This window comes from Bos javanicus, chromosome 24 (genome assembly GCF_032452875.1).
Source record: "Bos javanicus breed banteng chromosome 24, ARS-OSU_banteng_1.0, whole genome shotgun sequence".
Classification (NCBI taxonomy): domain Eukaryota; kingdom Metazoa; phylum Chordata; class Mammalia; order Artiodactyla; family Bovidae; genus Bos; species Bos javanicus.
In genome coordinates this window covers 25,999,498-26,015,002 of record NC_083891.1, presented here as the reverse complement: position 1 = coordinate 26,015,002, position 15,505 = coordinate 25,999,498, and the positions used below count along the sequence as shown (strand labels likewise).

General features: G+C 40.9%; 1 long non-coding RNA gene across 1 annotated transcript in view; it reads right to left on the bottom strand.

Annotated features, from left to right (window-relative positions):
• Nucleotides 1–12,536: 12,536 nt before the first annotated feature.
• Nucleotides 12,537–15,505, bottom strand: part of LOC133237537 (uncharacterized) — a 30,080-nt gene continuing 27,111 nt past the window's right edge. The window contains exon 2 of the long non-coding RNA XR_009733235.1: nt 12,537–13,525. This is a non-coding gene — a long non-coding RNA (uncharacterized LOC133237537). The remainder of the gene's footprint in view (nt 13,526–15,505) is intronic.

Genomic DNA, 15,505 nt, shown 5'->3' with positions numbered 1-15,505 from the left:
TCAAGATAGAGTCCTACAAGTCCTACAAAGTTCTAGATCAAAAATATTTAATGGGACTTAATAGCTTTTAGTATACAAAATCAACTTGCGTCACAAAATCAGAGTACCCGTGTACATTCTTTTTTTTTCCCTTTAATTTTGTCAACCTGGATATTTTCTTTTTTAAAATTAATTAATTTTAATTGGAGGGAAATTACTTTACACTACTGTGGTTGTTTTTGCCATACATTGATATGAATCGGTCATGGGTGCACATGTGTCCGTCCCCCAATCCTGAACCCCCTTCCCACCTCCCTCCCCACCCCATCTGTCCAGGTTGTCCCAGAGCACCGGCTTTGAGAACACTGCTTCATGCATCGAACTTGCACTGGTCATCTATTTTACATATGGTAATATACATGTTTAAATGCTGTTCTCTCAAATCATCCCACCCTTGCCTTCTCCCACATAGTCCAAAAGTCTGTTCTTTACATCTGTGTCTCTTCTGCTGCCTTGCATATAGGATCGTCATTACCATCTTTCTAAATTCCGTATATGTGAGTTAATATACTGCATTGGTGTTTTTCTTTCTGACTTACTTCACTTTGAATAATAGGCTCCAGTTTCATCCACCTCTTTAGAACTGACTCAAATGTGTTCTTTTTTTATAGCTGGCCACCTCATGCAAAGAGTTGACTCATTGGAAAAGACTCTGATGCTGGGAGGGATTGGGGGCAAGAGAAGAAGGGGATGACAGAGGATGAGATGGCTGGATGGCATCACTGACTCGATGGATGTGAGTCTGGGTGAACTCCGGGAGTTGGTGATGGACAGGGAGGCCTGGCGTGCTGCGATTCATGGGGTTGCAAAGAGTCGGACACGACTGAGCGACTGATCTGATCTGAATCCTATTCCCTTATCCATTCACCTCCCAATGGACATCTAGGTTGCTTCCAAGTCCTAGCTGTTGTAAACAGTGCTACAATTCTAGTTTCCTCCATGTGTGGGAGCAGTCCCCCAGCAGTGGGATTGCTGGGTTGTATGGCAGTTATATTTGCAGTTTTTTAAGGAATCTCCACACTGTTTTTTCCATAGTGGCTGTACAGTTTGCATTCCCACCAACAGAGCAAAAGGGTTCCCTTTTCTCCACACCAGCATTTATTTTTTTGTAGACTTTTTGATGGCAGCCATTCTGACTAGCATGAGATAATACCTCATTGTGGTTTTGATTTGCATTTCTCTAATAATGAGTGATGCTATCTATGTACATTCTTACTGACAGTGAATGCAACAATAAACACTCTCACCAGGGTCAAAAGTTATCAGATCACTAAAAATCTTTCTATGTTACTAAGTAAAAAAAATTATAATTTTAATTTGAAGTATTTACCTAAACATGATGTATAGCACTTTTCGCAACTACCAAGCCATTGTAGTTTTTTTTATAATACCTATGTTCTTTTTTATGTATTGGCACATATTTGAAACCATAGAACACACCAAACACGTTAATAATTAAAAGCCTTTCTTCAATGGACCTTCTTGAGATGAGAAAATTTTTACACTTAATTTCTAGCCTTTTGTAACTTTGTGATTGAGTCAACAAAATGCATTGACTGCAAAAGTATTTCTGCCTTATAAGTCCATTGCAACACTAATCTTCCCTGAGAAACTACTGACATTTTCTGAAGTAAGAACCATGAACCCACCCAGAGCTTTATAAATTGATTTTTGGCTAGATTGAAATACGTGTTGTCATTTCTATAGCAAATGTGATTCATACTCAGTGGAACCATTTCTAATTTCTTTCATTCTTGAACTAAAAGTAGGGTTCTTTTAGCTAAGGTTCTTGTAGCTTGTTTTGGATGTCATAAAAATAAATCTCTATTGATCTGATTTTGTATAGTGTTTCATGAAATGCCCCTAAGAATTTGTTCTTATCTAAGGTTAACTGAACAAACAGACTGTCAAATCATCAAATCAGTGGTCCTGCTGCTGCTTAAGGCTCAAAGGGTAAAAAAGAGGGATTAAATTGCTGGTCCTTACAAGGGTTGCTATGAACTGCTGCTATTTCTTATATGCAGTGTTGTTGTTTAGTTGCTTAATAGTGTCTAACTCTTCGTAACTGCATGGACTGTTGCTCAGTAGGCGCCTCTGTCCATGGTGGGATCTCCCAGGCAAGAATACAGTGGTGGGTTGCCGTTTCCTTCTCTAAGGGATCTTCTTGACCCAGGGATCAAACCCAATTCTGCTGCATTGGCAGGTGGATTCTTTACATCCTGAGTCATATACAGGAAGATAATGAGAATGGGAAGCAGAAACTGCTGTGCACGATCAAACAAAACACGTTCTCCCGTGTGAATAGAGAAACACTTTGTAAAGTGTTTTGTCTTTTAGTAAAAACATTTGAACTAGACTGTTTCTGAGAATATTTGTACTTGGAAGATGTGCCTGGCTGCCCCCTGTGCTTCTCTTGAGACTGATCAGAGGTCTCAGGTACAGTGAAAGAACTCGGCTTTATCTCAACTTGGTCTCAACCATTGTGCTGACTCTTTTGCGATTTTACCTTTATTCAGAAAGAAAATAATTCTATAGTCTGTTTTGCTGAAGCCCTGATGGTGTTACTTTCATTAATAGAATATATAAGAATTTTTAACTCATAGAATATATAATGCATAAAATACTGATTGATGGAGAAAGGGAAGGTAGTGCCCCTTGAATATTTGTGGACTAAGTTACATTAAAAATACACATTTACACTTTAGGTTTGTATTAACTGTGTAAACACATTCCTTTATGTAAATGGATTAAGAGTGATTAACATTAAACAAAAGAAACCACACCCTTTAAAGCATACTCCCTTTATGAAATAGCCTCAATTAGCCACTGGACTCAAATTATTGTTGCACTGTAGATGCTTCTGCAATCAACTGGGAACATACAATTCTCCAGCCCTGGAATAATTTAGGGAAAGTGAGTCTAGAAAGCACTGACTGTAGGAACTTCCAGACTTAACTCACAGAGTTTGGATTCATATTGGAACAGGCCCAGTATTTTGCCAGGTTGTCAGTGTGAATTAGAATAAGACCCCTATTTATTAATAAGGATTTGCTGTGTGTCTACTGGAAGGACTGATGTTGAAGCTGAAACTCCAATACTTTGGCCACCTGATGCGAAGAGCTGACTCATTGGAAAAGACCCTGATGCTGGTAAAGATTGAAGGCAGGAGGAGAAGGGGATGACAGAGGATGAGATGGTTGGATGGCATCACCGACTTAATGGACATGGGTTTGGGTGGACTCCGGGAGTTGGTGATGGACAGGGAGACCTGGAGTGCTGTAGTTCATGGGTTGCAGAGTCGGACACGACTGAGCGACTGAACTGAATTTAACTGAACTGATGTGTCTATCACACTGCCTGGGAATGTGAGAAAAACAAAATTTGTAGGGGAAAACACTTATACCCTAAAAAATGCTTACAATGCTGTGAAGTGGACAAAATGCCTATGTTTCAAAGAGAGAACAGAACAAGAAATATATGAAAGAAAGAAAGTGTTAGTCCCCAGTCATGTTCGACTCTTTGCAATCTCAGGGACTGTAACCCATGAAGCTCCTCTATTCATGGAATTCTCCAGGCAAGAATACTACAGTGGGGTCCCATTCTCTTCTCCAGAGGATATTCCCAACCCAGAGATCAAACCTGGTTCTCCTGCATTGCAGGCAAATTCTTTATTGTCTGAGCCACCTCGGAAGCCCCATGAAATACATGAGCACATGCTAAATATTGGTCAGAATTTCAGTTTTCCAGCATTCAGAGGAAGGACATTCACAGAAGAGCAGGACAATCAGAAAACCAGACCACCAGAACATCTTAGCCAGTATTAGGTGACCAAGCATAGACACCAACATGTTCTTCAAGCCTAGACCAAGGACTTCAAGCACAGATCAAGAAAATGGCCCTGAAATCAAAGTAAGTGTGCATTAAAACAAGGATAAACAAGTTAATGCCGCCTCACTAACTATAAGTGAGATGGAGGTTCAGAAAGAAAGTGTATCTTGTAAATGGAGAATCGAAAGATAGGAATTAGATAAGCGAAAAGAGGATGCAGAACATCCGATCTAAAAGAGGCACGCGGGCACAGCGCCCCACCCCTGCTTGCAGTTACCTTCCTTGGATTCCAACCTGTGGATATCAAGACCCAATTGTCCTACGTCATTTTGTTTAAGGGACTTGAACATCCACAGATTTTCGTATCCTCAGTGCTGTGAGTGGGGCATCCTGGAACCAGTCCCCCTTGGATACCCAGCGACAACTGTAAATTTGAACGGAGAACTGACCAAAATGGATTAGCGTTACTGGCTAGAATAGGTAGGACCAAACTTATCAACTGATAATTAGCGTGCCCCTTCTTTGTATCTGGTGCTTTTCTAGGTTCTCCAGGATTACAGACATGGCCTCTTCTTAAAGTGTGAAAAAAAGAAACAGATGAGAAAAATTATAACACTGCATGATGTAATAGGAGCTCTGAACAAATGTCATGAGAGTACAGAGAAGAGAGAGTCACTTGGCACAGTGGATAGGAAAGCAGTCCGTTAGATTTGGTGCGTCATAAAGGAGGAGGCGCTGTTTGAGTGGCTCTTGAAAGATGAAGTGAAGTTAAGCAACTAAAGGGATCCAAAGGAAGAACAATCTTCAGAGAAGTTTATAACCAAAACCAAAAACAGTGTGACGAACAACGCTTATTCAGGAAGTGATGAGAAACTCCCAGGATGGAGGAACTTGAAGATGTAACACATAAAGGATCATTAAAAAAAAACTGGGAATTTCCATCCTATAGAAGAGAGGATTCAGTGGTGGTATTATATAATAGTTTTTCCAAATATTTATCCCATGGGGAAAATCTTACACTTGAATTTTTTTGTTGTTGTTCATGTTGATATGTTTTAGAACAGTTTCAATCTTCTAGAAAATTTTCAAGAAGAGTACAGAGTTCCTAGACACTCTACACTCACTTTCTCCTACTACTATCTTACATTATTGTGCTACATTTCTTATAATTGGTGAGCCAAGATTGATATATCATTATTAACTAAAGTCCATACTTTATTCAGATTTTTCTTTAGCTTTTATTTTGCTTCCTTTTTCTGCTCCAGCCTCCCATCAGGAGGCTGATGTTATATCATATAATATTCAGTAAGTACGTCTTCTTATGTTCTTCTTGACTGTAGTAGTCTCTTACATTGTCCTTGCTTTCAATGACCTTGACAGTTTTAAAGAGTACTGGTCAGAGACTGTGTGTCCTACGGGATTTGTCTGATATTTTTCCCATGATTAAATTGCAGTAGAAGTGCCATTTTCATTACGTCATTTCAAAGTACATGCTAGCAACATGACATACTTTACACTTGTTTTGGAACATGCTGAGAAGCAGATAACATTCAAAAGGAGATGGTTATAGAGAAAGCTTTAAATACATTAGTCAGAAGGACTCAGGATCAGAGAGAATGAAGTTCCTTGCCTGAGTTCACATGGCTAGTAAGTGGCTAGACCAAAACCCAGACTCAATTGATTTTAAGTTTCTTCTTCCACTTTATTAGGTTATAATGGATTAAATTACATGAATAAATGCTCATAACGTTACCGCCAGGGATGCATGGAAGGCGTGTGTCCTAGTTCTTTATACCCAACTATGCACATCTCTTCCAAAATCTGCTCTCAGAGAATCACGTTGGTAGCTTGAAATCAACAATGTGGGAGTATTTACCCCATGGCAAACATCATAGGCGCTAAATCAGAACATTTTTTCAAAGATATATTTTTCTGGAGAATTGGTTGTTAAACAACCAACTGGGATCAGTTCAGTTCAGTTCAGTCACTCAGTAGTGTCCGGCTCTTTGCAACCCCATGAATCGCAGCACGCCAGGCCTCCCTGTCCATCACCAACTCCCGGAGTTCACCCAGACTCACATCCATCGAGTCAGTGATGCCATCCAGCCATCTCATCCTCTGTCGTCCCCTTCTCCTCCTGCCCCCAATCCCTCCCAGCATCAGAGTCTTATCCAATGAGTCAACTCTTTGCATGAGGTGGCCAAAGTACTGGAGTTTCAGCTTCAGCATCATTCCCTCCAAAGAAATCCCAGGGCTGATCTCCTTCAGAATGGACTGGTTGGATCTCCTTGCAGTCCAAGGGACTCTCAAGAGTCTTCTCCAACACCACAGTTCAAAAGCATCAATTCTTCGGCACTCAGCCTTCTTCACAGTCCAACTCTCACATCCATACATGACCACAGGAAAAACCATAGCCTTGACTAGCTGGACCTTTGTTGGCAAAGTAATGTCTCTGCTTTTGAATATGCTATCTAGGTTGGTCATAACTTTCCTTCCAAGGAGTAAGCATCTTTTAATTTCATGGCTGCAGTCACCATCTGCAGTGATTTTGGAGCCCCCCAAAATAAAGTCTGACACTGTTTCCAGTGTTTCCCCATCTATTTCCCATGAAATAGGATGGGACCAGATGCCATGATCTTTGTTTTCTGAATGTTGAGCTTTAAGCCAACTTTTTCATTCTCTTCTTTCACTTTCATCAAGAGGCTTTTGAGTTCCTCTTCACTTTCTGCCATAAGGGTGGTGTCATCTGCATATCTGAGGTTATTGACATTTCTCCTGGCAATCTTGATTCCAGCTTGTGTTTCTTCCAGGGATAACATTGATTATTTATTCTATTTGTTTTTTTTTTTTTTTAGACTAGGACAGTCTTACTCTATTTCCGATTGTGAGGGGGCGAAAAGTGAAAGAAAATATATCAATATGTTTCACTTTCTTGTAAAGAATTAAAACAAAATAAACATATTGGTGTCTAAGTAAAAAATCTAACTACAGAAGGCCTGAAGATTCAAGTGAAAAACAGCTGCAGGTAAAAGCAAAGAGTTCAGCAAAAAAGGAAAATAGAGAAAGAAACTCTGTGGGTTCTTGCCCCTTTATTTTGTCATTATTTTCATTGGTGATGATGCTGTTCTGTTCATTTTTGTTTGTTAAATCTGGAAATTCTAGTATGTTTGAAGCAGCAAGCTTGAAACCTCAATAAACTTGAGGTTTATTTCCTGAATACAAGTTCCAAAGAAGTCTTTCTCTGTGAAATCCATACTTCTAGAACTCCATGCTGATTTAAGAAGTACAAATGTGCTTAATAGATACTGTAAATTAGAATGCTGCTTATAACATTTAAACTGTGAAAATACAGATGGAATTCCTTCCTTCTCACCCCACCCTAGAAACTTAGTTGCAATTTGAGACCTGGCTGAAAGGCACCTGTCTAACAAGAAACACCTTTTGCAGAATCTCACTGGGCAGAGTCACTTGAAAAGTCTAGTCAGCAGAATGGAGCTTCCTTCCCAACCCCAGTTAGTGATGAAAGTGTTAGTCGATTTCTCTGTGATTCCATGGACTGCAGCTTGCCAGGCTCCTCTGTTCATCGAATTCTCCAGGCCAGAATACTGGAGTGGGTTGCCATTCCCTTCTCCAGGGGATCTTCCCAACCCAGGGACTGAATCCAGGTCTCCTGCACTGGTGGGAGATTCCTTACCAGATGAGACACGAGGTATTACCTCCCAAAGGAGGATGAGGACGAGGTGTTCTGACAGGGGGGACTTGAAGGAAATTGAAGGAAAGTGCTTAATTGTATGCATTCTATATTCAATGTCAGACTCTGAGAATGTCATTTAAGAATCCCAAATTCATGTGGATAGAACATGGTGATTCAGTCAGTGAAGAAAGTAGCATCTGATTGCAAAGCAATTTTCCCTAAAGAAAAATATCATTTAAAAAACTCTTCCCAGTGTTTAGAGTGATTAAAAATACACAAATATTTTGCCGCTATTTGGTTTTATTTATGTTGTGGGTATCTGTGACTGTGTGTGCATAAAATGAACATGGCGAATTGGTCCTTGAATGCTCTGAAAGGGATGGATGGTCAGTTAAACCAAATACACATGCACAAACACATATCCAAGGAAAAGGTAGAAGATTTTAAAAGAAAAACTTTGTTTTTTCAATGAGAGGCAGCAGTAAGATGGATTGGAGGGAATTTTGTCATCAGACAAAAAACAGACCAGTTGAGCTTGTTAAGCATTTTTATTGGACTTCTCCTGTGTTTCTCAAACTTGGCTGATTATCAAAACACCCAGGGTGCTTGTTAAAAGCACAGATTCCTTTGGTCCACTTCAGACTTAAGGAATCAGATTCTTGAGGGAATGACCAAGGAAGCTACATTTTTAATAGTTGCCCTGGTGATTCTGATGATTAGCCAAGGAGGAGAAACACTGCTTAGGTCAGGGGTTCTCAACTGCCACCAGTTATAAAGTCAAAAAAAAAAAATTACTGATGTCTGGGCCCCACCCCAGGCCAATTAAATCCAAATCTCTGGGATTTGAGCTCAGATACTTAAATAAACAAAGAAACCAAAGATATCCTTCCAGGTGATTTGAATGTGCTGCCTAGAGTGAGGACCACTGGCCAATCTAAATAAGCTAAGAGAATCCTCCCCTAACAAGAACTAACAAACTTTTCACAAGAAATGCCTTTCGTCCAATCTGTGGATATCTTTAGAAATTTAAAATAAAAGGTAGCAAATTGGGGGCACTTCTGCATGTTTTGATGACTACAAGAAATGAGTCTATTTCTTCCTCTTGTCATTTCATGTATTAATTTTTAAATAGAGAAAGGGAAGGTAGAGAGGAAGAAAAAGTGGATTTACTTCCATGCATATTCTGAGTATTTAAAATCTCTGAGGACATCTCACTCATTCCCCAAACAATTTAAACCAGAGCATACATAGCAACTCACTCCAATATTCTTGCCTGGGAAATTCCATGGACAGAGGAGACTGGCAGGCTACAGTCTATAGGGTTGCAGAGTCAGACATGACCAAGCGTGCATGCACACACACACACTACCCTATGTATACAAATATCTGCATGCTATTTAAGAATTTTCTCTTTATTTTCATTACTCAGCCTTGTAGAGAAAATTTTCTTCTTTAATTTTAATAAGGTCCAATGAACATTAAAATAAATAAAAAGTGACTCAGGGCTAAGATCAATATTATTGGAGAAAACTTTCTTTAAAAAAAAAAATGTTTCTTTAAAATTTCCAGTTTAGACTGGTTGTGAATCCCAAGTGTTACTTATGCAATAAAACATAGAACTAATGTAATTATCAAGAACAAGATACAAAGCTGCAGATTTACCTATAAAGGTTTTCTTTGAAAAGTCAAGAGAAATGTCATGCTTTGTATTTACCAAATTAGGAAGATTTAGCTTGCTTTCATATATTCTAATTAAAGGGCTCTATGAAACAAAGTACAGCATTTTTTAAAGTAAATCTGTTTTTAAAAGTTTTTTTGGTTGTGTGAAATGTGGGATCCTAGTTCTACAGTCCGGAGAAGGCAATGGCACCCCACTCCAGTACTCTTGCCTGCAAAATCCCATGAACGGAGTAGCCTGGTAGGCTGCAGTCCATGGGGTCGCTAAGAGTCGGACACGACTGAGCGACTTCACTTTCACTTTTAACTTTCATGCACTGGAGAAGGAAATGGCAACCCACTCCACTGTTCTTGCCTGGAGAATCCCAGGGACAGGGGAGCCTGATGGGCTGCCGTCTATGGGGTCGCACAGAGTCGGACACGACTGAAGGACTTAGCAGCAGCAGCAGTTCTACAGTCAGGGCTTAAACCTACACCCTGTGCATTAGAAATGTGGAGTCTTAACCACTGGACCACCAGGGAAGCCCCGACCTTATTTTTAGAGTAGGTTTAGGGTCACAACAACACTGAGAGGAAAGGACAAAGAGTTCCCACATACCTCCTACCCCCACACATAGTAGCTTCCCCTATTTGCAACATCCCCACCAGAATGGAACATTTATTACAACTGAGGGAATACTGATAGATCATTGTTATCCAATGTCCAGAGTTCACATTAGAGTTTATTTCTGGGTATATACTGTATGGGTTTGGTGAATGTGCATGTAGCCTCCATTACAGTGTTGTACAGAATAGTTTACCTACCCTAAAATTAGGCTGTGTTCCACCTATTCATCCTTCTTCCCCACCCCAACCTTTGCGGACCACTGATCATTTTACTGTCTCCACAATTTTGCCTTTTCCAGAATGTCATATAGTTGGAATTACACAGTATGGAACCTTTGCAAATTGGCTTCTTTCATTTAGTAATATACGTTTTAGTTTCTTCATTGTCTTCATGACTTGACAGCTCATTTCTTTATAGTACTAATTAATAGTCCATTGTCTGAGTGTATTGCAATTTGTGAGTCCATTCGACTGCTGAAGGACATCTTGGTTTCTTCTAAGTTTTGGCAATGGTGAATAAAAATGCAATACACATCTGTGTGCAGGTTTTTGGGTGGACATAAATTTTCGGTTCTCTTAGGTAAATACAGAGATACAATTGCTGGATCATATGAGTATGCTCGTTGTTGTCATTTAGTCACTCAGTTGTGTCAGACTCTTTGCAACCCATGGATTGTACCCCACCAGGTTCCTTTGTCCAAGGGATTTTCCAGGCAAGAACATTTATGCATGCTCAGTCACTTTAGTTGCGTCAGACTCTGTGCAATGCTATGGACTGTAGCCTGCCAGGCTCCTCTGTCCATGAGATTTTCCAGGCAAGAATACTGGAGTGGGTTGCCATTTTCTTCTCCAGGGGATCTTCCTGACACAGGGATCGAACCTGTGTCTCCTGCTTTGGCAGACTGTTCTTTACAGCTGGGCCAACTGGGAAAGAAACTGTTAAGCTGCCTTTAAAACAACTGTATCATTTTGTTTTCCTTTTATTCCACATCCTTGTCAGCATTTAGTGGTGTCAGTGTTCCAGGTTTTAGCCATTCTAATAGGTATGCTGCTGCTGCTGCTAAGTCACTTTAGTCGTGTCCAACTCTGTGCGACCCATAGACGGCAGCCCACCAGGCTCCCCGTCCCTGGGATTCTCCAGGCAAGAACACTGGAGTGGGTTGCCATTTCCTTCTCCAATGCGTGAAAGTGAAAAGTGAAAGTGAAGTCGCTCAGTCGTGTCCAACCCTCAGCAGCCCCATGGACTGCAGCCCTCCAGGATCCTCTGTGCATGGGATTTTCCAGGCAAGAGTACTGGAGTGGGGTGCCATAGGTGTGCAGTGGTATCTCATTGTTATTTCAGTTTGCATTTCCCTGATGACATGATGTGAAGCATATTTTCATATGCTTATTTGCCATCTGTATATCATCTGGAGAAGGGAATGGCAACCCACTCCAGTATTCTTGCCTGGAGAATCCTGTGGACAGAGGAGCCTGGCAGGCTACAGTCCATGGGGTTGCAAAGAGTTGGACAGGACTGAGTGACTAACACACACACACACACACACACACACACACACATCATATTTGATGAGGACTTGAGTTCTTTGGCCCATTTTTTAGTTGACTTGTTTTTTTACTGCTGAATTTTGAAACATTCTTTGTATATTTTTGGCTGCCAGTCTTTTATCAGATACATCTTTCACAAATATTTTCTCCCAAAGGTGTAATATTTTTGTTTGTATGTGTGCAATTTTAGGATAGCTCACCAAGTTATAGGTGAATATATATATATTCTGTGGCTTCCCAGATGGTGCAATGGTAAAGAATCTTCCTGCCAGTGCAGGAAATTCAAGAGACTTGGGTTCAATTCCTGGGTCAGGAAGATCCCCTTAAGAAGTAAATGGCAACCTACTCCAATATTCTTGCCTGGAAAATTCCATGGACAGAGGAATCTGGTGGGCTATAGTCGATTGAGGTTGAAAAGAGTTGGACACAAATGAGCACATATGCACAACACATATACTTTCTGTATGTTCATTTCCGTATATTCCTTTCATTTAAGACAATCATGTAGGTATTTCCTACTTTATGTTTATATTAGCTTAGTAGGGCTGCTGTAACAAAATATCACAAACCAGGTGACTCAAACAACAGAAATTTATAATCTCATTGTTGGCAAGATGTGAGCAAAGTGTTTTTTCCAGGCAAAAGGATCTGTTCCAGTCCTCTCTCCCTGGATTAGAGATGACTATCTTTTCACATGTCCCTTCACATTACCTTCCCTTTTTATGTGTCCCTGTGTCCAAATGTCCCCTTTTTTTATAAGATACCAGTCACATTGGATTAGGGCCCATAATAATAGCCTCATTTTAGCTAATGGGCAGATGCTATGACCCTGATCCCACATAAGGTCACATTCTGAGGTACCAGTCCTCAACATATAAATATTCCTGTGCGTGCTAAGTTGCTTCAGTCATGTCCAACTCTTTGTGACCCTATGGACTGTAGCCCACCAGGCTTCTCTGTCCATGGATTCTCCAGGTAAGAATACTGGAGTGGGTTTCCATGTGCTCCTCCAGGGGATCTTCCTGACCCAGGGATCAACCCACGTTCCCTGCAGCTCCTGCATTACAGGTGGATTCTTTACTGCTGAGTCACTGGGGAAGCCCATATGAATATGAATATGGGGGGAACACAATTCAACCATAGAGATGTTGAAGTCATTTATTCAACTCTTCCAATCCAATGAAAGGAGACAATCACACCCCCTGTGTTTCCATGCCCCGTTAATGACATATAATTCCCCTTATGCCCAGGTGTCTGCTTGGACGTTACCTGTGTAGGCAAACCTTTCCTGGTTCTTTACCCCCTCGTGAATTGGTACTAGGTATGCTTCTCATAGAAAGCCTCCTTTTACTCTGATTAGTCATTTCCAGTTGACTGGCAAGTTTTCCTTCCTGGACAATAAATTCTTTCTGTTCAGGGACTGTTTAATCCCTTTGGCTAGAATTATGCCTCCCACAGAGAAACAAATAAATTTTTGTTGAATAAAAAAGAAAATGACAGGATCAGATGTTAAGAAATTAATTGGTCCCCATGAGACCACACAAGTAAGTCGTCATTTTTGCCTTGACTTAGCCACGCCCTATCCCTCTGTCTGGAATTTCTCCTCAGCAGTTAGTTCACTCCTGGTTCATCCCCCTTTCCATGGTGGTGGTAGTTTAGTCACTCAGTCGTGTCCCACTCTTTTGCGACCCCATGGACTGTAGCCCGCCAGGCTCCTCTGTCTATAGGATTTCCCAAGCAAGAAACTGGAGCGGGTTGCCATTTCCTTCTCTGGGGGATCCTCCTGACCCAGGAATCCAACCTGAGTCTCCTGCTTTGCAGGTGGATTCCTTACCACCTGGGAAGCCATGAATCAGCTTATATCTTCCTCTCAGAGAGCTTCTCCTGGCCACCTGAGAGCAGATCCCATGATCCCAATGACTTTCTCTGCCAGTCCCTTCTTTGTTTCCTTCTTAGCAGTTATTACGATTGCACACTGTATCTCATCTATTCTTGTCTCTTTGTCTATCTTCTCCATTAGAATGTGCCCTCCATCAGGGCGAGGCCCCAGGAGTCTTGCTGATCATCGCATCCACAGAGTCCAGCAGCGTGCTGCACACAGATTTTGTCCCTTCCCCTGGTGCTGCGGTTTCCCTGGAGGGGGGGAAAAGAGAGTATGATGAATAGACTATTTCTCTTGTTCCTTTAGGAAAAATTGACAGGCTTTTGTATTCTGAGTTTGGAATTCCTTGCCGAAAAGTCTGTTACAGAGTCCTAAAAATTCTTTTCAAGCAGCGGACTTCCCTGGTGGTTCCCTCTGTGCTTCTAATGCAGGGGGCCCAGGTTCCATCCCTGGTCAGAGAACTAGATCCCACACGCTGCAACTAAGAGTTCGAATGATCCCACGTGCTGCAACAAAGATCGAAGATCCCACATGCCAGCACAGCCAAATAAGTAAATAAATTATTTGCAAGCATAAAAAGGAGAGAAGTAAAGATAGAGGAAAAAGGAAGAGGAGGGATCGGAAACATGGCTGAGCTCCTGGAATAATGCTCTCATTTAGCATTATGCGCTCATGCTAAGTCACTTCATTCATGTCTGACTCTTTGCGACCCCATGGACTGTAACCCACCAGACTCCTCTGTCCATGGAATTCTCCAGGCAAGAATACCGCAGTGGGTTGCCATGCCCTCATCCAGGGGATCTTTTGGACCCAGGGATCAAACCTGAGTCTCCTAAATTGCATGTGGATTCTTTAAAGTCTGAGCCACCAGGAAAACCCCATTCAGCATAATAGGTAATGTCATTTAGCCATTTAGTCTTTTAAAGGGTAGGTTTGCCTCTTACGCTTGTGTACTTTGAGTTAAAACACTTTTCTGCACATGAATTGCTTCATCTGTGAAATTTGCAGTCACCTGGATTAAATATTGAATTTGTTACAACATTGTTTCTCTTTGGTTTGTGAGTTGGGAAGCATGTGATATCTTAGCTCCCTGACCAGGAATCGAGCCCCTACCTCCTGCACTGGAAAGCAAAGTCTTCACCACTGAGCCACCAGGGGCGTCCCTCAAATATTCATATATAAATCTAAAGGCAAGTACATTTCACAGCAAACAGCATCCTGATATAAGGCTGCAGAGTTTCTGTTTTTGTTTTCATTTCTGACCTCTTCATTTGTATGACAGAGAACATTTTAATAACAATCATTGGATTTCTTTTTATTTTATTGAGGATATTAAATATTAAACTCTAGTTTTAGCTTAGCAACTTAGTGGAATTGCATTAATAAATAGAGTCAAACAATATTCTTAAGAAACTTATTTAGGAAATCATTCCAATAAAGTAGCTGCTAGGCTTCTTGGGAGAATTTCCTTCAAAAAGATGACTCCTACTGTTATAAACTACAAGTCTATTAAAGATAATATAACAACATAAGATATAAACTCCCAATTATCCTCCATGTACAACATGCAAGTATCCATATTTACATTCTGCTTATAATCCCTGCCAGTGTGTTTTAAATACTATAAAATTAAAATGACATTTTCTGAGCAATAATTTATTCAGGACTTAAAGTCCCTTCAAACCTGTGTGGTGGGGAAATGGAGGGGACATGGCAAAAAACTGTACAATCAAGAGGCAAGATGTTCTTTGTATCTGTATTAAGTCAGCCAGGAAACATGCAGATCTGGGAAAGAAACAAGAGAAGGCAAGAGGTTCCAAGAGATCGAGGGTGGAACATACAGTGTGTCCCATGCATTACATTCATTTCTCAGAGATGAATTTAGGCTGTCAAAGACCTGATGCTTTTGAACTGTGGTGCTGAAGACTCTTGAGAGTCCTTTGGACAGCAAGGAGATCAAACCCATCAGTCCTAAAGGAAATCAACCCTGAATATTCATTGGAAGGACTGATGCTGAAACTCCAGTACTTTGGCCACTTGATGTAAAGAGCTGACTCATTGGAAAAGACCCTGATGCTGGGAGAGATTGAGGTCAGGAGAAGAAGGGGACGAAAGAGAATGAGATGGTTGGATGGCATCACTGACTCAATGGACATGAGTTTGAGCAAACGCCGGGAGATAGTGAAGGACAGAGAAGCCTGGCATGCTTCAGTCCATGAGGTCGCAAAGAG